Source organism: Salmo salar, chromosome ssa19, assembly GCF_905237065.1.
Source record: "Salmo salar chromosome ssa19, Ssal_v3.1, whole genome shotgun sequence".
NCBI lineage: Eukaryota > Metazoa > Chordata > Actinopteri > Salmoniformes > Salmonidae > Salmo > Salmo salar.
The window spans coordinates 59076714-59103745 of record NC_059460.1 but is presented as its reverse complement, the minus strand read 5'-3'; the positions used below and the strand labels follow the sequence as shown (position 1 = coordinate 59103745).

The window sequence follows — 27032 nt, the reverse complement described above, 5'->3', positions numbered from 1 at the left end:
GGTGATCACTGTGTAGGCCGGGAGGTGGGCCTGGCTCAGGGATAGCTTCGGGACTGGGTCACTCGGTGGCAGCTAGCTAGCTGTGATGATCAGGAGTAAAGGTCCAGGGCTTTTGGCAGGAATCCGGCGTTGTAATGGAGAAAACAGTCCGATGCTGGCAGGCTGGCAAGTATTATCCAGGCAACAAAAAAAAAAACGTCTGGTGTCTGTGCAAAGGGTAAAGGCCGCTAGCAGTGGCTGACAATGACTAAATAGCTAGTAGCTAATTAGCTGGTTAGCTTCTGATGGCTAGCTTCTGATGGAGGTTCTGGCTATAAGGAATAAAAAAAAGCTGATCCGTATCACATTGGGTGAGGCGGGTTACCGGAAGGTATATTTAATTAAAAAATGGAAAAGAGATTGAAAATAAATTGAAATATATACAATAAAAGACAAAAAATACAAAAAGGATGCGAGAGGACGACAAAACCACGTCTGCACTGCTAAACTATCCTCGTGCGTAGTCTACTAGTACGAGTTAACAGTGGTTGATGTCTCTTTCACTCCGTGCCTGCTCTGGTGCTCAGAGCCTCCCAACATCTTAAGGTTACAATCTACACTCCGTTGTTCTACGTGCGTGGGTGGAGTGGGATTTACACATTTTGGTAACATGATATCCTCACCGGTCCCACTCCCATTCACAAAGGGAAAATAGCAACGTTTTTTTTTGTCTGTTCATTTTACCTTCCCTTGTTAGTAGTAGCTAACGTTAGTTGGCAGCCTGGCTAGCTTGCTTTAGCCTGGATAAAAACATAGCAAGCTAGCTAGCCTTTTAAGTTAACCACATCACCATGTGAAATAATCAGATTTATAATAAAGAAAATATGCCCTGCAAATATTGAGTGTAAAAAACATTATGCCAGTTTGATATGCTGCTTGTGTATTCATTCCCATATCAGCTAAAAATAGAACGTCATCCTGTTTTGGTCACGCAGAAAACACACATGGCTAGCTCCTGACTGCTGGTGTGGCAGTAATACGGTCATCACGATAGCTCTACACCCGTAACTCAGGGATCAGCAGAGGCCGTTATATGTTGAACCAAGTCATGCCCTCAGTAACTCCAACCTATCAGATGAGTTTCGTTTTTTTTTCTTCATTGGGAAAAGTAGGTGTTATGAAGTCTCAGTATCTCTTTTACATCAGGAACACCACATACTAAATCATAATCTCAAGTATGGATACAATGTGAGTTGGTGTTAGTGCCCCAGCTGTGCCATGGCACTAGGACTGGAGGAGCCTCCATTTCCCTAATGCACTGGACTCTTCTGGCATACTGAAGCGTGTTTTACAGATTTACACCTACTCCTCTAACAGGGTATCAGGGGCATTCACACCACGATGGTAGCCAGATAATACCCTGCTGTCTGTATTATCCAATTACTTCGTATTGCAGGATGTATTTTTACATAGATTTTTGAAGCAGATGTAAAAAACGAAAATGTGAGGAATGTACTGAAAGGTGTTATGTGATAACCATTAGTTCTATCTGATACTTACCTAAACACACGGAAGTCAACACAATACCTGGTATCAAACAGTGCATTATGAAACCGAAAGAAACAAAAGTTGGTAACAAAAGTTGTAATCCATGTAAAATGTCATTATTAGACAAAGACACCAGGTAAAAAGCAGACAGTGAAACAAAGTGTAATCTAAATTGCTGTGAAGAAGAACATAAGGATGGTCAACGTATATATTTTAGATCGATCAAAGGTCTTCCTGGATTGAATCCGAAAATGTCTTTGAAAAATGTACTTTAGCAGGAGCTTTAGGGTAGAAAGAGACAGCCTGGCTGAGGACTGCAGCAGAGGTCAGCTTTAACTATTTAAGACAATGATGGGCAACTCAGGGAGAACTGACATGACTTCAGCAAGGACATAATACACTGTCCCTTTTCCAGCCGCCACAGTAATGTAGTCAGGCCTGAGAAATCATTGGGATCCAGCTATATGATATGCCTGATGCGTCTATTTCAGATTAGAGGGTTCTTTTACCAGCTTTCTGCCTCAGCCAATCCAAAGTCGGTCCCCTGTCCAATACCCCTGATAGGCAAAAGGCTGGCTGGACAAAAACCCGGACGGACCAGAAAGAGGAGTCATACTGGCAGGCCAGATAGCAATGTCCCTTTCCAGAAATATCTACTGTCGGTGATCCAATGACCCTAAGGTCACAGTGAAATTTGGGGTCAGGTATCAAATTGGGGGGTAATGCAGGCCGTGTTTCACAGTCTCCTACAAATTCTACTGGTGACGATTTTAAAGTGGATATAAAAGTCTGGTCTCTTCCACTCTAGAGTTACACTCCAAAGAAGTGAGCCACATAGTAAAATGAAACACTACATTTAACATAGCTGGACCATCTGTTGCAAACAAACAGCAAAAGCTGCGAGGGAAAGGCAAATATTGAATAAAGCTTAGTCTTATCACCATAAGTCCCTAAATTAGACATCTCAAAATACCTAAGTATTGTCAGAAAATGGTGTGTACCTTTGAGCATAGAAACAAAGCTTTTTTATTGAAATGCCATTTTTCTAAATTGAAGTGGTAAGCATTGCTTTAATTGTAATGGTTTCATGATTGTAGTCGCGCATACGTCATTGTAACACTGCCAATTTATGTTTTCCATTTCAAATCAGGTCATGCGAATACTTATTTAGGAAATCAACTGAGGATCAACAATGTTTTCCCTACAGTCTTATCAACTCTTCTGATGTGCGTGTACTGTGTGTTTCTGTTTTTTTAGTGAAGCCGGAGGGCGAGGGTGAGTAACCTGTGGTGGTGACCTTTGAGTGCATTACAGTGGCATAGTTAGACATGATAATGACTCACATTTTTCCATGTCTTCTTGTCAACTGGTCATGTCAGAGGGTAAGTTACAGGAGGGTAGGTTACGGGAACTACTGTAAAACAAAGCCATGTCTCCATCTGTTATTATTGTGCATATGAAGGGGCTGAATGGCAGAGTGGACAGATGTAACTAAAACATGTAACTAAAACATCTGTACCATGATAATGTAATATCATTTTACCCATTGTCTTACTTTCATGCAATTGCAACACCCATATAAAGATATGAGCATATTGTCATGGTTTTGACCAGTACTGATGACTGGTTATATACTGTCCACTTCTTATCTAACCATTTTTTTTGTTTGTCTTCTCAGGAGAAGCACCAGCAGAAGGTAAGGTGATCATTTCTAGTATAGACCCCAGTTCAGTGTCAATAAAGCCACCTTTCTATGGTCTTCATACAATTGTTTATAATGCAACACTTTTGAACACTTAGTGTAACACTGAAAATGTGATTCTAAAACGATCGGTTGTCACTAAACCCAATGCCGCTAATTGAACATGAATCAATATGTAGCCCCAATTAAATCAGCTGGCATACATAATCAAACCAAAATATCCCCCAAATCAACTCAAATATATAGAATCACAAATGAAAGTGCAAAGATTACGTTTCTGTTTTAGTCTAGCAAAAATGTATTTTAGCCTGGTGGAACCAACCAGATTGCTACATTCCTCTGATTAGTTGAAGGTGATCCAATCGCTGACAAGTTAGTTTTGAATAATTCCCATTATTAGACATAAGCTCAAACAGTTTCAATATGGAGGAATGCCAGACTGATACCTGCAGTGAAAAAGAATGCTGAACCCAGCGATCAGGCTGGTTCCACCCGGCTAAATGTCTTTGTCCTCCAAATAAAGTGAATATTCAATTCAGTTCAGTCCCAAAATCCAGCAATGCATTTAAAAAAGTGGCTAAAATCTAAATAATCCAGGCGCAATACATTTATTAAGGAAATACGAAAATAAATAAACTTCCCAGTTCAGTTGTTAGTCTGTGTAACACGTCTAATATCCATGCTGTAGTCCCTCTGTAAATAATGATCATTTTTCCTCAGCCGAAGAAAATACTGCAGAAGATGGTAAGGGACACTATGTTTTATTGTATTGAGTGTTCAGTGTTGATAGGTTTGGTTGTACGTGCAGTATAACCTCAAAGAAACAAACTTCAGATACAGAGTGACCGGTCAACTGAATGAGCAAAATCAAAGAGAAACATTTATTAACGCATAAAATAGAATTATTACGGACAAACATAAATGTTGTTATTACTTGCTAAAACACATCAGACATTAACAGAATTTGGCTAAATGATGATAAAATACTTACTGTACTGCAGTGTACTTGATGCAGTGTACTGTACTGTAAAATATGCTGTCATATGCACTTTGATGTCTGATGTAGTCCCGTTTGATTATGTATCATCTGCACTCTTGTGGTCTTCCTTTGTTTCGTTTTTTGTGTGGTTTTTTTGGATCTGTATCATTATGTGATTTGTCTTTTTTCGTCTTGTTTTTGAATTTTTCTACTTATTTGATCTTAATGCATTAGAATTTAACTAACCTGTACAGAAGTAGGCAAAGTGTCTAAAGTACATCAATTAATTTGCTTAGTAAAGAAGATGTGGAAATGCATTTACTCCGTCAGCTGTGTGTTGGTTTGTTTATGTTGCATTACAACCTGATTTGATAATTGTGTCTATGTATATACACGTTTGATGTGTGTTTGTCTGCACATACTATCCGTGAGTGGCATGTGTGCCAGGTTGGTTTGACTGCTGTATTTCTTAGGTATACAAAGTATATTTAAAGCAGGTGCTTCCACACAGGAGTTGATCCTGAGTTAATTAAGTCAAACACCAGATCTCAACCCAATTGAACACGTCTGGGAGATTCTGTAGCTGCGTCTGAGAGCATTTTCCACCAGCATCAACAAAACACCAATGGATGGAATTTCTCGAACGGTGTCGCATCCCTCCAATAGAGAGACTTGTAGAATGCAAAGGCGCCAAGGTGCATTTAAGCTGTTCTGGTATCTCGTGGGCCCAACGCCCTATTAAGATAATTTATGTTGGTGTTTCCTTTATTCTGGCAGTTACCCGTACATATGCATGCATGTCTGTATGTATGTACAGTCTGGTCTGAAATTGACTCCATTGATAAAGATGAGCCCACTGTATAAAATAAATAATTTAAGTACTGAGCTATATTGTATGCTCAAACAAATGGGGAAATAATATTTTATACAATTTCTCAGAAAAAGATATTTTGTTAAACAAATAATACTCTTTTCTCAAATTGGTAGGGATCAAAATGATTGACACCCCTAAAGATTCTTATAAATAAAGTAGTCAAAATGTTAGTATTTGGTCCCATATTCCTACTGTATTATGACTCTACAAACTTGTTGGATATGTTTGCATTTATTTTTGTTTGTGTTTCAGATGAATTTGTGCCCAATAGAAATTAATAGTAAATCATGTATTGTGTCATTTTGGAGTAATTTTTACTGTAAATAAGAATAGAATATGCTTCTAAACCACAAGAGGCTGCTGAGGGGAGGACGGCTCATAATAATGGCTGGAATGGAGCAAATGGAATGGCATCAAACACATGGAAAGCATGTGTTTGATGTATTTGACACCATTCCACTAATTTCACTCCAGTCATTACCACGAGCCTGTCCTCCCCAATTAAGGTGCCACCAGCCTCCTGTGTTCTAAACACTTTTACATTCATGTGGATGCCACCATGATTATGGATAATCCGGAATCAATCATGAATAATGATGAGTGCGAAAGTTACAGAGGGTCAAAGATCCTACCCCCAAGGCATGCTAACCTCGCCTGTTATTGGTAGTGGTGAGATATTAGCATGTCTTGGGGGCACTTGTATTAGTATACTGTACAAGATATGTATGTAGGTGCCTACGTATGTGCCTGCATACAGGCTGTGTTCAGGTCATGGTAAACGTATAATACTCATAATATGATATCTTGCAAAGTAAAAATAACTATTTTATCTGATGGGAAATCAGCAGACGGGAGTAAGAGAACTATGTGTGTAAGTATGCGGTATGTGTATGTTATGGACACAATGTACTGTATGTGTTTGTATGCATGTACTGCACTGTGCAGTATAAATGTTCCTCAGTGTGTTAACATTTGATATTTAAAATTATTAGATTAAATATCTGTATTTTTTAAATAATTCCTCAGACTCTGGCATGTGTGGAACTACGTCATTCTCTAATTTTGGTGGTGCGATAGCCCTGTTTCAGTCCCTCAAGGAAGTCCAGTGTTTGCAGATGAGTTGGTTCTGCGTGCATCAGAATCGTATGTCCAATTCACAGGAATGCGTCTATTTTATAGTTTCCCAGTTAAAATGCTTCCTTTTTCTCAGATGAGCCACTGCCTGAAGGAGAGGAGGGTAAGATAAGTTTCGTTGGACTGTATAAACTATCAGAGGATGCCTTAGTATTGTATGACAGAACACAACCTCTGTGTCAACTGTCAACAGCAGACCTGGGTCAAATACATATACAGTTGAAGTCGGAAGTTTACATACACCTTAGCCAAATACATTTAAACTCAGTTTTTCACAACTCCTGACATTTAATCCTAGTAAAAATTCCCTGTCTTAGGTCAGTTAGGATCACCACTTTATTTTAAGAATGTGAATGTCAGAATAATAGTAGAGAGAATTATTTCTTTCAGCTTTTATTTCTTTCATCACATTCCCAGTGGGTCAGAAGTTTACAAACACTCAATTAGTATTTGGTAGCATTGCCTTTAAATTGTTAAACTTGGGTCAAACGTTTCGGGTAGCCTTCCACAAGCTTCCCACAATAAGTTGGTGAATTTTGGCCCATTCCTCCTGACAGAGCTGGTGTAAGTGAATCAGGTTTGTCAGTTCTGCCCACACATTTTCTATAGGATTGAGGTCAGGGCTTTGTGATGGTCACTCCAATACCTTGACTTTGTAGTCCTTAAGCCATTTTGCCACAACTTTGGAAGTATGCTTGGGGTCATTGTCCATGTGGAAGTTTCATTTGCGACCAAGCTTTAACTTCCTGACTGATGTCATGAGATGTTGCTTTAATATATCCACATAATATTACCTCCTCATGATGCCATCTCTTTTGTGAAGTGCACCAGTCCCTCCTGAAGCCTCCTTGTCCCCATGTGCAGTTGCAAACAGTAGTCTGGCTTTTTTATGGCGGTTTTGGAGCAGTGGCTTCTCCCTTGCTGAGCGGCCTTTCAGGTTATGTCGATATAGGACTCGTTTTACTGTGGATATAGATACTTTTGTACCTGTTTCCTCCAGCATCTTCACAAGGTCCCTTGCCTTTGTTCTGGGATTGATTTGCACTTTTTGCACCAAAGTACGTTCATCTCTAGGAGACAGAACACGTCTCCTTCCTGAGCGGTATGATGGCTGCATGGTCCCATGGTGTTTATACTTGCATACTATTGTTTGTACAGATGAACGTGGTACCTTCAGGTGTTTGGAAATTGCTCCCAAGGATGAACCAGACTTCTGGAGGTCTACAATGTTTTATGAAGTCTTGGCTGATTTCTTTTGATTATCCCATGATGTCAAGCAAAGAGGCACTGAGTTTGAAGGTAGGCCTTGAAATACATCCACAGGTACACCTCCAATTCACTCAAATTATGTCAATTAGCCTATCAGAAGCTTCTAAAGCCATGACATCTTTTTCTGTAATTTTCCAAGCTGTTTAAAGGCACAGTCAACTTAGCATATGTAAACTTCTGACCCACTGGAATTGTGATACAATGAATTATAAGTTAAATAATCTGTCTGTAAACAATTGTTGGAAGAATTACTTGTATCATGCACAAAGTAGATGTCCTAAACAACTTGCCAAAACTATAGTTTGTTAACAAGAAATGTGTGGAGTGGTTGAAAAATGAGTTTCATTGACTCCAACCTAAGTGTATGTAAGCTTCCGACTTCAACTGTCGGTCAAACACTGTTCAGCGCTTGATTTAGCTTGCCCAGTACAATTGAACTAATGAAAAAGCTGAAAAACTTCGAACTATAATAGCCCACCTCAAATGCTGTCAAGTATTTGATCTATGTATTTGACTCATGTATTTGACCCTAGTCTGGTCTATTTAAGCAAGGCCCGAGGGGGTGTGGTACATTGTGAATATACCACAGCTAAGGGTTGTACTTAGGCACGAAAGTGCCAAATATGTAATTTTGCTGAACTATCCCTTTAGTTAATCAAAATTACATGTTTATATATTTGTTTCCTTACTTTAAAAGCAGTCTATGGACAAGGAGAGACTGCAAATAAGGAAATAAATATATGCATATGTAAATATATAAAGTACATTCCTTTAATGGGGATAGCAGAAGAAACAATGATGTACTTGTATATTTTGTGTAATATATGAATGTTTGGATGTACATTATGTGGAATTTTGTACCATGCACAACATGTATGGGCCTGTACGTGTTGATTGCCTGAGTAATGCCGTACAATGTATGTGTGTATGTATGTGGAGTATATTGGCGTTATTTTAATATATTCTATAATGGTTTTGTTTGGTCTTGGACATGGCAACACCATATCATTGTCTTTGATGGTGCATGATTGCAGCACAATTATTGTTTATAATGAAATTGTCTGATTACTATAGTTGAAAGTGAAAAGTAAACACAGTACTTTGTATTTCCAGGAAAGGGAGAATGAAAATGTCATCATTTTCTTCTCTTTCCCAAGGAACTATGACCAATGTTCATTATGAGAGGAAAAAGCTTTTTTAATATTGTATAATTAGATTTGTGGAAATACTTACCTTATACAGTTTATGTATTGGAAATATTTATTTGGAAATACAGTACCAGACAAAAGTTTGGACACACCTACATGTACTCATTCAAGGGTTTTTCTTTCTTTTTTTCTATTTTCTACATTGTAGAATAATAGTGAAGACATCAAAACTATGAAAGAACACACATGGAATCATGTAGTAACCAAAAAAGTATGTTATATTTTTGATTCTTCAAAGTAGCCACCCTTTGCCTTGATGATAGCTATGCACACTCTTGGCATTCTCTCAACCGGCTTCACCGGGAATGCTTTTCCGGGAATGAAGTTCCCACATATACTGAGCACTTGTTGGCTGCTTTTCCTTCACTCTGCGGTCCAACTCATCCCAAACCATCTCAATTGGGTTGAGGTCGGGTGATTGTGGAGGCCAGGTCATCTGATGCAGCACTCCATCACTCTCCTCTTTGGTCAAATAGCCCTTACACAGCCTGGAGGTGTGTTGGGCCATTGTCCTGTTGAAAAACAAATGATAGTCCCACTAAGCGCAAACCAGATGGGATGGCGTATCGTTGCAGAATGCTGTGGTAGCCATGCTGGTTAAGTGTGCCTTGAATTCTAAATGTGTCTATTACTTGAACTCTGTGAAGCATTTACTTGGGCTGCAATTTCTGAGGCTGGTAACTCTAATGAACTTATCCTCTGCAGCAGAGGTAACTCTGGGTCTTCCTTTCCTGTGGTGGTCCTCATGAGAGCCAGTTTCATCATAGCGGGTGGTGGTTTTTACGACTGCACTTGAAGACGGACCTTTTTTGCGACAGCACTTGAAAACTGACCTTCATGTCTTAAAGTAATGATGGACTGTCGTTTCTCTTTGCTTATTTGAGATGTTCTTGCCATAATATGGACTTGGTCTTTTACCAAATAGGGCTATGTCACAACCCAACTGATTGGCTCAAACGCATTAAGAAGGAAAGAAATTCCACAAATTAACTTTTATCAAGGCACACCTGTTACTTGAAATGCTTTCCAGATGACTACCTCATGAAGCTGGTTGAGAGAATGCCAATAGTGTGCAAAGCTGTCATCAAGGCAAATGGTGGCTACTTTGAAGAATCTCAAATATAAAATATAATTTGATTTGTTTGAACACTTTTTTGGTTACTAAATGATTCCATATGTGTTATTTCATAGTTTTGATGTCTTCACTATTATTCTACATCGTAAAAAAATTGTCAAAATAAAGAAAAACCCTGGAATGAGTAGATGTGTCCAAACTTTTGACTGATACTGTATATATTTGGAATATAGCTGTGAGCAGCAAGGAACAGTGTTCACAGGATGAAAGAAAGGACACAAAATCAGTTTCGATAACAAAGCAAGCACTATCATGTAGGAGCTACTGTATATTCCTTTAGGTGTAGTCAGTGAAAGCATTACCATGTTTATCTCTCAATACCACAAGGAATTATTCAAATAATTACTTAATGTGTTGAGTTTATGTACCAATTCTGGGGTCAATTGGTTTATGTTAAGATTTGGTAAATATTTTTAGCGTTAGCCTATTGGTATATTGCAGTCATCTTTGAATTCTGGGACTTTATTTTGTCAATCTGTTTGTGTAAATTGTTTAAATCTCAGTCGGTACTCTCCACATTAGCGTTCCAAAATACTTCAGTACACTCTCACAGCTGTAATAGGCAGACTGCAAGAGGCAGGACTTCCTGTTTAAAATTTTCCCTAATAAAATATCCACTTTTCACTATGTTCTGACCACATAATGTGGAGTGTATTTACAGTGGTTTAAATGGACATGTAAAATCTTTTTTTTAATTTTATTTGTCAATAACTTAGCCGTCTTTTGATCAAACGTAAATTTAGACATGTACTATGTCCCTACATTCCACATTTGCTGTGATTTGGTCCTGGTTCATGAGAAGAAGATTTTTGAAGTATTTGGTAGCATATTTTTATATTGGCTAATATGCATCTACTGGTAAAGTGTGGCCGTCTTTGAATGAACGCATCAACGTTATTTTCTCAAACTCTTTAGGGACTATTATAATGAGTCCAAAGACCACATTTTTGAGTGAATCTCACTTAGTCCATGAATATTTTTGGGGGATTATTTTAAACATTGGTGTTGCATAGTCCAAAAAGTGAATTGTTAATAGTTTCCATATTTTGTTAAAGATATTAATGCCAAACTTAACATGTTTCATCATAGTAATGACCCTAAAAAGTTTCAAGTAGATTGGCCATTGTGCAGTGGATTTACAAAGAATTGAAATGGACACCAATCCCTTAGCTTTTCTCAAACTAAATTAAGATATGTACCATTGGCCTACATACAGAATTTGGTGTTAGTTGCTAGTTTTCTAAAGGTTTTCAAACATTTTCAAGATGGAGGAAAATCTGTCCTGATGGATCTTATGGGTCCTTAAGCCAAATTTGTTTAGCATGAGGAAAGACGCCTACATACAAAGTTTAAAGTTTCTAGGTCAAACAGGGCGACGTATTTGAGGATTTAAGTGAGACTGCCTATAACAGTGCCCCTATTGGCCAATCAGTGGCATTATATTTTACCGAGTTACTCATTGCCTCTAGTTCCTGTGTTCCAAATGAGAAAACAAGTTCCCAGTCTATGCATGAGTTATTTGACCATGTCAAGGGAAAAAATGTAATCCAGCTTCGCTGTGAACCCCTAAATATATATTTGGAAAGACATATTGACGAGTTAATCATTACAACGTGTAATTATCAGAGGCACCTGCAGCCTCTGGTGAGTCTAATTATATTTGGGGGAAAGGGGGAATTAATGAGTCATACTTTTTTTCTCTCTTTCCCAAGGAAATATAATGGTCGTTATCAGAATTCTGAAAGTTTTTGATTGGAAACAGATATTGATTAATCATTTATTATGTGCTTATTATTTTTAGAGGCACCTGCTGAGGCAGCTCCAGCCCCAAGTGAGAATGTAAATGTGGAATGTTTTTTACATTATCTGTCTCCTCTGTATATTCTTTGATGTTAAGTCACCTATTTAGGGAACTTAGAGAGGTCCTGAACCAGTTCCGACTGACATTTTGGTGTACAAAGCGCTGTGTCAACGTCGTAGTGTCCCGTGCCTTATTGTGCCAGAAAATCCCATTTGTCTGCTCTCCACTACCACTCTCTCAGCGGAGCAGAATTAAAATGTCAGGTTCCAGACCCCACATTTGTATAGGGAGTGACATGTCACATTTTCTGGCCTATCCAGACAAATAATCGATTTGCTCTCCTTCTGAGCAACAGAGCCCAGCATGGGAGACGGTATAATGAAAGGGGACAGTCAAGCGAATCCAAATTGTGGTTTCATCTCACTGTGGTATTCCCAGACGGATTTAGAGCTCTCAACATGAACTATACTAAATCATTTCATAGAATCATAGAACAAGACCACATACTCTTGGTCACAGAGATTAATTCACATCTTCTTAAAGCTGAAGTTGTAACGGCGTGTCTGCGCCGCTCAATGGACGTTTCCGAAGAAGAAGTATCTGTCGTCAGTTACGAAATTGTGTCAATGTTGTACTGTAACTAATGATCATGTTTATTTTACAGTTATAATACACGTGAAATATTATACTAAGTCGTTTATAATTTGATTGTTACTATATTTAGAAAGCATTTCAGTCATTTCAAGCAATATTGCCTCACTTTTGTTGACTAGAATAAACAATATATTCTTTTCAAAGTATTTAACTACAGTATGTACTTGAGCTTGTGTCCTCAATTGTGAGTACACCTCAGCAATTTATAATGATTTAAATCTAAAAGTATGCAACATTAGCAGATCTTGTTTGTGGCCATCTCATGAAAAATAATTATGTTTGGCTATGTCTTTTTAGGCGTAAATCTACATTTTGCCCTATCATTCAAGCGGGCACCGGAAGAGTGTTTGTAATTTTCTGATACCAAAACTGTATTGATTCATAAACGTCTAAAGCCTCAATGTAATGTAAAGCTATGGCCATGAGTATCAAGTTGCATCCTGACTATTTGGCCTACTTACCAATGGCTTTAAAGAAAACCGGACACAAGGCTGTACAAATGGAATAGCCATTGTAGTCAAAAATGTGTTTTTCAACACTACCTTTTAAGGGGTTATCTGGTAATACTTTTTAAGCATTTATTCATTCTTATGCTTTACAAATGAACACTAAATGTTATAAATGCTTATGAATTATAATTCTTATAAATGCTTATACATGTTTACAATGAATCAGTGTTGTAGTAGCTTACCCGCGACTACATATTGATTGTATTTTTACTCGGCTTTGACTCGGACAATAAGGACTCGTCATTTCTTCCCGAGAACAGCTGAGACCAGCAAATTAAACAGATCATTGTTAACAGCTCCCATTTATCATTATTAACAGCTCCCGAGGGGACCCGAGGGAAGTTGTAACATATTTTCTATTTCTAGACCTGTCTGGGGTCTGTGAGAGGGTTTTGTGCATGTATGTTGTTTTTACATAATGGTATAGTTTAACAGTGTGTTTTTATAAACTCAGTGGTTCGAGCCCTGAATGCTGATTGGCTAAAAGCTGTGGTATATCAGACCATGTACCACGGGAATGACAAAACATATTTTTACTGCTCTAATTACATGAGTAACCAGTTTATAATAGCAATAAGGCACCTCGGGTTTGTGGTATATAGCCAATATACCACAGCTAAGGGCTGTATCCAGGCACTCCGTGTTTTGTCGTGCGTAAGAACAGCTCTTAGCCGTGACATATTGCCCATCTACCACACCCCCTTGGCCTCATTGCTTAAATATAAACCGTGTTTGAATCGTGGATGCTGATCGGCTAAAACGGACTATGTACCACGGGTATGACCCAAAATACTTGAATACTGCTTTATTGAAGTTTCACTATGCATACCACGGCAAATGATATCAGAAAAGCAATAATGCTTGATTTAACACATTTCCCCTTGCTTCTAGCCTAGCAGTTGGTTTGCAATAACGGGGGTTTGTATAAACCTTGCTGTCTGTTTCACCGAACTCAGCAATGCAATGTAGAAATGTGATATCCCCTGTAGCCTACCATAGAGTGAGTGATATCCCGACGAAAAACAGCAACTTTTCCGACCACACCCAGGCGAAATAATGCATCAGCATCATTATAATGGACAAACAAACATGAAGCTGCTTTGCTGTCATTTCAGCTGCAGAGGCTAACTAGCAAGTCGATGGCTAGCTAGCAAGTGACAAGAACGTTAGCCCACAGATGAAAGGTTAGCCTGCCTGCATAGCAAAAAATATTTGATTGCAACCAGATTTTTGTCCATACTATGTCCTCTGGTGGAAGGATGAAATAGTATGAATTTACCTTTCAAAATCAAGTTTTTAATGAAAATATGTTAGTTATTGTTTTAATATGTTGGTAGCAATAAGGCACCTCTGGGTATTGTGGTATATGGCCAATATACCATTACTAAGGGTTGTGTCCAGGCATTCCACTTTGTACTGTGCCTAAGAACAATCCTTAGCAGTGGTACTGTATATTGGCCATACACCACACCTTTTGGGCCGTATTGCTTAAGGATAAAGAAATATCACGATATGCCTTGCTCATACTAAATTATCGATATTGGTGCCCACCACTATTATAAAGTCTTACCAACTTTTTGTAATATTGTAGTAAAGTAGCCTACCTGCACACTCAATTGCTCAAACACATAGTTGTGGGGGGGGAAAAAGCATAGATCTTGATGACAAACATCTTGATTACTTCAGCGAATAGCATTCTAATTCTGGAAGTTGTGAAATGGTGAATCTGTTAATAGTAATACATCAACTGATTTACTTTATTTAGAGACCCAGGCAGAACCAGCAAGATAAGAAGTAAAACGGTACAAGAAACGTTTCCTCCGTTGTCTGTTACGGCCGAAAGACTGTGGTCCAGTCCAGTATCTTGATTTTATGACTCGATTTTCACAATTGTTTCAGTGCTATTGATTATTCTGGTAACGTTCCTGCACAGTTAATGTGGGTTTACAGTATTATGATCTTTCTGGATGTGTGTATGTTACGAGATGTAGCCAAACAATGGATTAGTGCTCATCCAAAAATGTGTGTTGTGATTGTTCAAAACATCCATATGTTACAAAAAAAGGTGTGAGACCAGGTTGTTTCCTTGTGCTTGCTTCCTTGTGCGTCTATGTACATCTGTGTGTGTTTGTGTTTCAAGAGGTATCCAAATGACTGATATGTGCTCATCAAAACCTCTCTTTGTTATGATTGTTCAAATTTGTACACTACCGGTCAAAAGTTTTAGAACACCTACCCATTCAAGGGTTTTTCTTTATTTTTACTCTTTTCTACATTGTAGAATAATAGTGAAGACATCAAAACTATAAAATAATGCATATGGAATCATGTAGTACTCAAAAAAGCATTAAACAAATCAAAATATATTTTATATTTGAGATTCTTCAAATAGCCACCCTTTCACCTGGAATGCTTTTCCAACAGTCGTAAAGGAGTTACCACATATGCTGAGTACTTGTTGGCTGCTTTTCCTTCCCTCTGCGGTCTGACTCATCTCAAACCATCTCAATTGGGTTGAGATCGGGAGATTGTGGAGGCCAGGTCATCTGATGCAGCACTCCATCACTCTCCTTCTTGATCAAATAGCCCTTACACAGCCTGGAGGTGTTTTGGGTCATTGTCCTGTTGAAAAACAAATGATAGTCCCGCTAAGCACAAACCAGATGGGATGGCGTATCACTGCAGAATGCTGTGGTAGCCATGCTGGTTAAGTGTGCTTTGAATTCTAAATAAATCACAGACGGTGTCACCAGCAAAGCACCCCCACACCATCACACCTCCTCAATGCTTTACGGTGGGAACCACACATGCAGAGATCATCTGTTCACCCACACCGCGTCTCACAAAGACACGGCAGTTGGAACCAAAAATCTCCAATTTGGACTCCAGACCAAAGGACAAATTTCCACCGGTCTAATGTCCATTGCTCGTGTTTCTTGGAACAAGCATGTCTCTTCTTATTATTGGTGTCCTTTAGTAGTGGTTTGTTTCCAGCAATTCTCCTCTGAACAGTTGATGTTGAGATGTGTTTGTTACTTGAACTGTGTGAAGCATTTATTTGGGCTGCAATTTCTGACGCTGGTAACTCTAATTAACTTATCCTCTGCGGCAGAGGTAACCCTCGGTCTTTCTTTCCTGTGGCGGTCCTCATGAGAGCCAGTTTCATCATAGCGCTTGATGGTTTTTGGGTCTGCACTTGAAGAAACTTTCAAAGTTCTTGAAATGTTCTGTATTGACTGGACTGTTGTTTCTCTTTTCTTATTTGACCTGTTCTTGCCATAATATGGACTTGGTATTTTACTAAATAGGGCTATCTTCTGTATACCCCCACCCACCCCCCACCCCATGTCACAATACAACTGATTGGCTCAAACGCATTAAGAAGGAAAGAAATTGAAACCTGTTAATTGAAATGCATTCCAGGTGACCATCTCATGAAGCTGGTTGAGAGAATGCCAAGAGTGTGGAAAGCTGTCATCAAGGCAAAGGGTGGCTACTTTGAAGAATCTTAAATATAAAATATATTTTGATTTGTTTAACATTTTTTGGTTACTACATGATTCCATATGCATTATTTCATAATTTTGATGTCTTCACTATTATTTAACAATGTAGAAAAGAGTAAAAATAAAGAAAAACCCTTCAATGGGTAGGTGTTATAAAACTTTTGACCGATAGTGTATGTAAAAAGAAAAAGGTGTGAGACCAGGTTCCTTCCTTTTGCTTGCTTCCTTGTATGTACAGATGTAGGATCATAATGCGTTTGCTACAGCAGGAAGATAATCCTGCAGCAACATGAAATGTGAATTATTATGTGGATTATACTAAATTGACATTTGTATAGGGGTTGATACAGTTTTTGTTAGGGCAAATACATTCTGATATTTCAGTGGAAATTGCAAACTACGGAAGTCTTTTTAAAACTCAAATGCACTACAAGTATGCATTTCCTGCAGGACAATTCACAGCAACAAAAGAGTGATCAAATTAAGATCCTACATCTGTGAGTGCGTGTGTGTTTGTGTGCGTTAATGGGTATGTGTGTGTGTTTGGAAGTGTGTTCTCATCTCTACCCTCACACCCCTCAGGTGCCCATCAGTCACAGGAGATTACAGGACTGTTTCTTCAGCACCCTGAGACTACGGTTGCCATAACAGGTTATACAAACAACACTGGCAGTTGACTAATACTAGCTACATCCTAGCATGAAAATACCAATTTGTCTTACTACTTTGTATTCACGTAGGGTATTGTTAAACTGAGTAGTTATTTGCTGTAAATAAATACTACAGTAGGCCTAATTCTGTCATGTACTTTACCAACCTGTTGACCTGAAGTTTACACAATTCAGCTGTACTGTAGGAACTTTGGTATAGGAACACATACAAATAGAAAATGGCCAAATTCTATTCCTTTACTGGCTTTCTGAGTGTTGATTGTGAATGGCAGGTACGGACATTGTGTTTACTGCCAAAGTGGACTCTACTACACTATCAAGGAAACCCACCATTAAATGGCTGAAGGGGAAGTGGCTGGACCTGGGCAGCAAAGCAGGAAAACACATGCAGTTCAAAGAGACTTTTGACAGAGCCACAAAGGTAGGTCTATGCAAGTGGGTGGTGTTGGCTGGATGAGTGGAGGACAAAAGTGAGTGAATGTTCTATGCATCACCAATCCCCCCCACTCTCTCTCTCTCTCTCTCTCTCTCTCTCTCTCACTCTCTCACTCTGCCCATTGTGTATTTTCTCTCTCTCTCTCTCTCTCTCTCTCTCTCTCTCTCTCTCTCTCTCTCTCTCTCTCTCTCTCTCTCACCCTTAAATGTTCTACTCCACTTAGATCTACACCTGGGACATGAAGATAATCAAGGTGGTCCCTGGTGACGCTGGGGCCTACAGGTGTGAGGTCACCTCCAAAGACAAGTGTGACAGCAGCGCTTTCGACATCTCCGTGGAGGGTGAGTAGGACATTTTAGGAACACTGACCACTCTCCCCTTAAGGCAGTGGTTCTCAAACCTCTCCTCGGGGACCCCCAATATATTGTGTAGCCCTGAACTACCATCACATCTGATTCATCTATAAGGCTTGATGATGAGTTGAGTCATTAAGTGTGCTACCTTTGAAATGGATGAAATACATGGAGCGACTGGGGGTTTTCGAGAAGAGGTTTGAGAACCACTGCCTCAAGGGACCCAAGGCACCCTTTTAAGTTAAAGGCTTATTGTTTTGGTATGTTCTGTAGAGCAGAAGGCATCATTGCCTTTGTCAGGAAGTGATGATGTATCACCCATAAACTTAAAAAATGATTCATGCCAAGTTATACCTAAATAATGAATGGAAAATGTTATTTACCATCTATTATTCCTTCTATTCAGCATTTCAAAAAGAACAGAAGATTCTATAATGTATTTTTTGCTATTGGATTAAATGTTAGTTAAAATTACTAGACAGTGAGCCTATCATCATGTATCGAAAAATGTGTTCAACTCCAATGAATGCACAATCAAAGGTTCTTAACATAAGATAGGGGGGTATTACAAGTGTGACAGGTAGCCTAGCCATTAATAGCGTTGGGCAAGTAACTGAAAGGTTGCTGATTCGAAACCCCAAACCGAATAGGTGAAAAATCTGCTGATGTTCCATTGAGCAAGGCATTTAACCCTAATTGCTCCTGTAAGTCGCTCTGGATAAGAGCGTCTGCTAAATGACTAAAATGTACATGTGTAATCAGTTTAGCGTTTAGATGCACGCAACTGTAGCCCGTATGTGTTCTTTATGCAATCCCTCTTATTCCAGCTGTGCAAATTGAGGAGGAACATGATTCTTTGGCCGCATTCAAAAGAACGTAAGCATTTTTATTCATGTTTTGAGCTTATTAGTATTTCTTTGTGTGTGCGTGCGCGTGTGTGTGCGTGCACACCTGTGTACGTGTATGATTGAGTGCTATCCGTAATGTGTTTGACTGCATTTCAGCAAGATATAATGTCCATTACTTAATCTAGAATGACAGTGTATTTTGTGTACTGTCTTTCTCTAATTAGGGATGCTGGAGAGGATGAAGGCAGTTTGGATTTCAGTGCTTTGCTGAAAGCTACCAAGAAGTGAGCACTGTTAACATTGTGTGCCATATGTAGGGATCACATAAAGTATCAGGGATCACCGGCCACATTCCAGGGATCAGGGATCACCGACTACATTCCAGGGATCAGGGATCACCGACTACATTCCAGGGATCAGGGATCACCGACCACATTCCAGGGATCAAAAATGCATATATGATTACATTATTATTGTTTTTAGGCTGTATACTTTTTTTAATGCTACATCCATTTGCAGTATACAGTACATTCCTTCATGTAGCCTATCCTTTAGATTACGCGTACAAAGTTGATTGGATAGTATGATAGAACGTGCTGGAATGAGTCATTCATTTGTAACAGTAATATTAAATGGAAAACTGAGAGTGGAATGACCATTGATTTGATAGATTTTTGTATTGTTGACTAGGTAACCTCTCCGTTTGTCCTCTCTCTTCATCTCGGGCCCTCTCTCTTCCTTCCCTGCCTCACTCATCCATCCATCTTTCACCCACAGGAAGAAGAAGCCAGTCGTAGATGAGGAGAAGGCAGACGTGTGGGAAATCCTGAAGAACGCTCAACCCAGCGAGTATGAGAAGATTGCTTTTGAGTACGGCATTACAGACCTGAGGGGTCTGCTCAAGCGACTGAAGAAGATGAAGACTGTTGAGCCCAAGCACAGCGACGGTAAGATGGAGAGGGGAAATATTATTATATTTGTCTTTACTTTCTTATGATTACAACAACAAAAAAGTTTCTCAAAGTTAAACAAACGGTAGTACCTTGCCAATCTTACAACAATTGCGCCCGATGTCATGCTCTCTGTTTCCCCTGCAGCTTTCCTAAAGAGAATGGAGTCTGCCTACTCTGTGGATAAGGGCAAGAAAATCGTACTGCAGGTGGAAGTGGTTGACCCAAATGCCCAGGTCAAATGGTTGAAGAACGGTCAGGAGATAAAATCATCAGCCAAGTACGCACACAAATAAACACACAAATACAGACACACACACACAAACACATGCACACACACACACCATCAAACACACACACATCCTGTAAGAGGTTACTGGGAGGCTGAGGCTCGGTGAGGGCCATTATGGTTAGAACATATCATGACTGAGGGCCGAACCCCAACTTGAGAAATGACGGCGTAGCTAGGATATGGCCATAACTTACTGACGTAATACTAGCAAGGGGAAGCGAAAGAAGTGCAATGGCTATTCATGGAGATGGCCACTAATGGAGATTTACAAAATAGATTAAAAAAAAGTCAATTTACGTGAAGAAGCTATAGGCTATGTGACTGTTTCCTAGTAATGAGTTAACGTGACTTAACCCAAAACACCAAAAGCAAACTCACCAGGTTGTTTGTTTACTTTCATCTTGGCATATTCAGTCAACAAGATATTTTTTTTGAAGAGATCATGTATGATGTATCATGTAAGCCTTCCATTGAACAATCTCCATAAAAAAAAGGCAATGTAGACCTATCTCTTTTTATCATCTCTCTGGAATGCATTGGTAGAGCAGAGTCCTCTCTCTCTGTAGCAATGCCAGATATGTGATTAATTGCACAGTTGGCCCTATCTGATTTACCGCAAGCTAAGATGGTGTTCTCTGCGTCTCCTAGACTTGACTGGCAGCACTGGAAAATAGCGCTCTAAAATTATCTCTCCACAACTCCATCATTCCAGATTGCGCTGCCATCAACACATTTTATTTATAGGAAGCCATAATCAGCTTCTCAGTGGCCAACAAATCACATTGACAAGTCATATCATTCTCTGCGCATAAACTCCTCATGTCTTTTTTTTATCAGTACATTTTTGCTACAATTTTTGAAGGCCCCATCTTGGCAGTGTAGAGAATTTATTTTGCATTTTTAAGACAATTTCCTGCAATTCTACACATTTCTCCATGGAGCTGAGAGAAAATGCTACAGTTTTAAAGTGAATTTCCAGAAATTTTGCCATGGCTAATGCTGTGTTCTTTTGCTCAAACATAATAACAAAATCAATACTGCTGTATTCATTGTTTTTATTTTTACTTTTATTTTGGTGATTGTTAGTTCTGAAAGATTATATTATAAAACAATTGATTGATCCATTATCTTTTCTACATACTTTGTATCTGATTAGTCGTTTAAGTTTACACTAAAAACTGTTTGGACTTAAGCAGCCCGAAAAAACACTTGGGCTGCCCGCCAAAGTGTTTTCTATTCAGAAAAATCCTTGCTCATGTGCAAAGTCAGATCTGAATCATTATCATGGACAAGGCTTAATTTAATGGTCATAGTTGTTTACTTGTGGCCTCGTGACAGTTTGGTAACCTTTACTGTACTTCACCTCTGATTACGTAGTACTCTTAGCTAACTCTTAACTTAATACTCTTCTATTCTTTCTTTTTTACATTTTTCTTTTTTGTCTATCCCCAGTATGAACTATGAGATACAAGAAAAATGGGCAACAACTTTAGAAAACTAAAAGAACCCATGCGTTAGTTCTTCTAAACAAACGATAGGTCAATCACTTTTATAAAACTGTAGATTGCCATTTTATTCAAGTTGACATGTTGCCCATACATGTCTTATGAACTGGCTTTTGGAGAATGTTAAACGACATTCATTTACATTGCTGTCTCTGTCCATCCTTTCGGCCGTTTGTCCGTTTGTCTATCTGTGCACCAGGTACATCATAGAATCAGTTGGCAACATCAGGACGCTCACCATCAACAAGTGTAGCCTGGCTGACGACGCTGCGTACGAGTGTGTGATTGGGGAAGAGAAGTCCTTCACAGAGGTGTTTGTCAAAGGTACGCCTTCTTCTCACTCGTCTACACTCTTAGAAAAAAGGGTACTATCTAGAACCTAAAAGGGTTCTTCGACTGTCCCCATAGGACAACCCTTTGAAAAACCCTTTTTGGTTCCAGGTTGAATCCTTTTGGTTCAAGGTAGAACCCGTTTGGGTTCCATGTAAAACCCTTCCCACAGAGGGTTCTACATGGAACCCAAAATGGTTCTACCTGAAACCATAAAGGGTTCTACATGGAATCAAAAAGGGTTCTTCAAAGGGTTCTCCTATGGGGACCGCCGAAGAACCCTTTTGGAACTCCTTTTTTCTAAGAGTGTGGAGTTGTGATTTGTTGATGCCATGTATCATAAAGTGTACCTTTATTGTAAAGTGTCACCCATGTATCCTTTAAGTAACGAGATGACTCCCATTTACATAGTCATCTTTTTTTGCAATTCAACTTTGACCATCAGAATCATCCAGTATTCATATAACGACAATAATCATAAAACAAAAATGTTTTGAATAATGTAAAAAAAAATATTACAAAAATATTTGCAGTTGTACGCTCACTGTCACAAATTTTTCAAAACTACTTTGCCCCTGAGGTCCACCGTGTAGCCAATGTACCAAGAAATAAACACAATGCTTTTTACACTGCACTTACAATAATGTCCCAGTGTTAAGGAACATGAAAATGGTGTCTTCTTGCTGTTGTCCTCTCCAGAGCCCCCGGTCACCATCACCAAGCTGCTGGATGATTACCACGTGGTGGTGGGAGAGAGAGTGGAGTTTGAGGTGGAGGTGTCTGTGGAGGGAGCACACGTTAACTGGTCAGTAAACCTTTCAGTAATGCTTTATTTTACAGTCCCCTTTAATCTGCTATCTTCATTGTATTTACATGGTGTTAACTAAGAAACTGTGTAGTAAAAATGTATACTTTATAGTACTTACCTCAAAGTAAAAAAAGTAAAGTAAGTTCAGCTTGGAAGGCCTGAACCATTTAATGTTCCTACTGTCTTCACAATTCACTCAGGTGTTTCTATGTGACCTACTCTCACTCCTCAGGATGTTTGAGGACCAAGAACTCTCCAGGGACACCCATAAGTACCGCTTTAAGAAGGACGGGTTGAAGCACATGCTCATCATCCAAGAGGCTACGCTGGATGACATTGGAATGTACTGGTGCTTCACCAACGGCGGGCGAACCAAAGGAGAGCTAGAAGTTGAAGGTACCATTCTTCGTTCTAGGGAAAAGATGAGACATATTTTTCTGTCTTCGTGGTGATTCAAATTCTGTTCTATATCTGCGGTGGATTTTTGTTGTCATGTTGTGGACAAACACTTGTAGGTATGCTAGTTTGGGTATCCTCTCACTTTTCCCTCTCCCTCTCTCCCTGTCTCTCTCTCTCTCTCCGCATTCTCTTTCGTTCCTCTCGCTTTCCTCTCTATCCCTGTCTCTCTCACTCTGCCCTCTCCCTATTGCCCCCCCCCCAGAGAAAGAACTGGAGGTGTTGCAGAACATCGCTGACCTGACGGTGAAGGCCGAGGACCAGGCCATGTTCAAGTGTGAGGTGTCTGATGAGAAGGTAACAGGGAAATGGCTCAAAGATGGCGTGGAGGTGCTGCCCAGCAGTCGCATCAAGCTGACCCACATCGGAAGGTACGGGACGGGAGAGACATGGGGACAGGTTACGTGTCAAGTGACTTTAGATTGTAAAACATTTTTGTATCAACTTCTGATTATGTTTCACCTACAGAATGTGTTATGGTCATATGTAACCACATGGACTGTCTGTCTTTTATTTTCGGTATGTATTGTATTCTAGAATGACGAGGAGCTGTGACTGTGTAATTCTCGATTGAACTAGAATGTGGCAATTATCTCAACTTCCTCATCCTTAATGTGTTTTAGAATCCATCGGCTTACCATAGACGACGTCAAGCCCGAGGACGCTGGAGACTATACCTTTATCCCAGACGGATATGCCCTCTCACTGTCCGCCAAACTCAACTTCCTGGGTGAGAGAAAGAGAGAAAAGATGAGAAAAATATCTATATTTTTTAAAATGACAAATTCACCAACTTTGGAGAAATTTACATCATGCCTATACATACTGTTTACATGGAAATAAAGTCCCTTAACATCAGTTCAAGTCACATATGAATAAATCCATTTTGTCTTCCTTTCAACAGAAATTAAGATCGACTATGTCCCCCGCCAAGGTAGGTTTTCTAAATTACTGCTATAAACATAATGTCATAAGTATTGATTCACATCAATATATGTAATATATCAATGTACAGTACATTCGGAAAGTATTCAGACCCCTTGACTTTTGACATTTTTGTTACGTTACAGTCTTAATCTAAAATTGATTAACTACTTTTTTTTCTTCATCAATCTACACAAAATACCCCATAATGACAAAGCAAAAACATGTTTTTAAAAATGTTTGCAAATGTATTAAAAATACAAAAATACAAAACTGAAATATGATATTTACATAAGTATTCAGACCCTTTACTCACTACTTTGTTGAAGAACCTTTGGCAGCGATTACAGCCTCGAGTCTTCTTGGGTATGACACTACAAGCTTGGAACACCTGTATTTGGGGAGTTCCTCACATTCTTCTCTGCAGATCCTCTCAAGCGCTGTCAGTTTGGATGGGGAGCGTCGCTGCACAGCTATTGTTTAGGTCTCTCCAGAGATGTTCGATCAGGTTCAAGTCCAGGCTCTGGCTGGACCACTCAAGGACATTCAGAGACTTGCCCGAAGCCACTCCTTCGTTGTCTTGGCTGTCTGCTTAGAGTCGTTGTCCTTTTGGAAGGTGAACCTTTGCCCCAGTCTGAGGTCCTGGGCGCTCTGGAGCAGATTTTCATCAAGGATCTCTCTGTACTTTGCTCTGTTCATCTTTCCCTCAATCCTGACTAGTCTCCCAGTCCCTGCTGCTGAAAAACATCCCCACAGCATGATGCTGCCACCACCAGGCTTCAGCGTAGGTATGGTGCCAGGTTTCTTCCAGACGTGACGCTTGGCATTCAGTCCAAATAGTTCAATCTTGGTTTTATCAGACCAGATACTCTTGTTTCTCATGGTCTGAGAGTCTTTAGGGGCCTTTTGGCAAATTCCAAGCGGGCTGTCATGCACCTTTTACTGAGGAGTGGCTTCCGTCTGGCCACTATACCACAAAGGCCTGATTGGTGGAGTGCTGCAGACATGGATGCCCTTCTGGAAGGTTCTCCCATCTCCACAGAGGAACTCTGGAGCTCTGTCGTGTTCTTGGTCACTTCCCTGACCAAGGCCCTTCTCCCTCGATTGCTCAGTTTGGCCGAGCGGCCAGTTCTACGAAGTGTCTTGGTGGTTCCAAACTTCTTCCATTTAAGAATGATGGAGCCCACTGTGTTCTTGGGGACCTTCAATGCTGCAGAAATGTTTTGGTGCCCTTCCCCAGATCTGTGCTTTGACACAATCCTGTCTCGAAATGTGGTAAAAGTGAAGGGGTCTGAATACTTTCCGAATGCACTGTGTATATGTATGTTTGTATGTATGTATGTATGTATGTATGTATGTGTGTGTGTGTGTGTGTGTGTGTGTGTGTGTGTGTGCATTAATTATCAATATACTTTAGATATAATAATCTAACATTTACATTTACATTCACACCGTTATTTGCCTTGTGTATAAAGAGCCACCCAAGATCCATCTAGACACCACCGGCAACATGGTTTCCCAGAACACCATCATTGTGGTGGCTGGCAACAAGCTGCGCCTGGACGTGGAGATCTCTGGAGAGCCTCCTCCCACTGTCGTCTGGGCAAAGGGAGACACGGTAGGCACTTCCTATAGTAATTCATAGAAATATGTGTGAAGTCAGTTGCTAATTCTTTAACTCAAATTTTGTCTTGAGTGTTTCCGGTATGGTTTACATGTATATACAGATATGATATACCTTTTAATCAATTTACATATTCATGAAACCAAACAAACCTTATTTTTAGGCTAACATACTTTTGCTCGTGGGCGGGTTTTGATTTCCTGTCTCTTAGGCAATCACAGCTGTGGAGGGGCGTGTGAGGACTGAGAGCCGGAAGGACCTGAGCTGCTTCGTCATAGAGGGGGCAGAGAGAGAGGATGAGGGCAACTACACCATCATTGTCACCAACCCTGCCGGAGAGGACAAGGCTCATCTGTTTGTCAAGATTGTTGATGTGCCTGACTGCCCTGAGAATGTAAAGTGTACCTCGGTGGGAGAAGACTGTGCCACCATGGTCTGGGACCCACCCAAGTTCGACGGAGGCGCACCAGTCACAGGTACAGTCAAGATTTGTTCATGGTTTTTAAATACTGAAATACTTTAATGTTAAAAACACGAGTAGCCCCTTTTAGTAACAGAACAATGTGGTGGGTGGATGGATGGATGGATGGATGGATGGATGGGTCACTCATTCTCTTCCTCTCTCTCGTTCAGGCTATCTCATGGAGAGGAAGAAGAAGGGCTCCACCAGGTGGACGAAGCTCAACTTTGACGTGTACGAGGGGGTGACGTACGAAGCCAAGAGGATGATTGAGGGCGTGCTCTACGAGATGAGAGTGTACGCCGTCAATGGCATTGGCATGTCCCAGCCCAGCCTCAATTCCAAACCCTTCATGCCCATCGGTGGGTGGAGTCTCGAACGGATCTCATCATTTTCTCCCTGTCACTATTGGTTGTCTCTCGCGTCTTTCTGGATTGCTCAGTATTGTCCACCCTCACTTTCAGTAGTTTTGTCTCCCTCACTGCCTCTGACGTTTGTGTCTATTTTCTTTTTCACCCTCTTTTTTCTCTCTCTCTCTCTTTCTCTTTCTGTCTCTGTATCTGTCTCGTTTCTGTTTGCCTTAAAAAAAAATAATAATCTCCCTCCGTGTCTTTTGTCTCCTTCTCTTCCCACCACAGCTGCAACCAGTGAGCCTCTGGGCCTCAAGGTGCATGATGTCACAGACACCACATGTACCCTGAAGTGGCTGGCCCCTGAGAAGATCGGTGCCGGAGGCCTGGACGGATACGTTATTGAGTACTGCAAGGAGGGAGGTGAGGGTGTGAGACAAAATGAGACTATTATCCCTTTTAAATGGGAATTTCAATTAGGCCTAGCTGTGTCTAAACACAGATTTGTGTCAGTTCAACAATGGCATGAAATGAATGTTGTCCAAAAACAGTAATTTGTTGTGTATTACAAGTTGTGGTAACATAGCAACCGAAACGGTCAGTTTCCTACGCCCTGTGTCAAACGCCATAGTCTATCATTGTCAAACTTTATGTATCTTTGTCAAATCTCATTTATCGCTGTCAAACCTCATTCATCACTGTCAAACCCCATTCATAACTGTCGCAC

General features: G+C 39.9%; 1 pseudogene across 1 annotated transcript in view; it reads left to right on the top strand.

The window, feature by feature from the left end:
* The window catches only part of LOC106579178 (myosin-binding protein C, fast-type-like), a 56619-nt pseudogene that overhangs the window by 23002 nt on the left and 6585 nt on the right, over positions 1–27032 (top strand). The window contains exons 2-23 of the transcript XR_006760751.1: positions 2785–2802; positions 2907–2909; positions 3206–3223; positions 3950–3973; positions 6293–6319; positions 16881–16949; positions 17242–17390; positions 17629–17746; positions 18586–18634; positions 18831–18890; positions 19384–19553; positions 19704–19836; positions 21553–21677; positions 22383–22488; positions 22724–22887; positions 23153–23318; positions 23571–23677; positions 23852–23881; positions 25347–25489; positions 25707–25971; positions 26129–26317; positions 26594–26728. The product of XR_006760751.1 is annotated as a myosin-binding protein C, fast-type-like (transcript). The remainder of the gene's footprint in view (positions 1–2784; positions 2803–2906; positions 2910–3205; positions 3224–3949; positions 3974–6292; positions 6320–16880; positions 16950–17241; positions 17391–17628; positions 17747–18585; positions 18635–18830; positions 18891–19383; positions 19554–19703; positions 19837–21552; positions 21678–22382; positions 22489–22723; positions 22888–23152; positions 23319–23570; positions 23678–23851; positions 23882–25346; positions 25490–25706; positions 25972–26128; positions 26318–26593; positions 26729–27032) is intronic.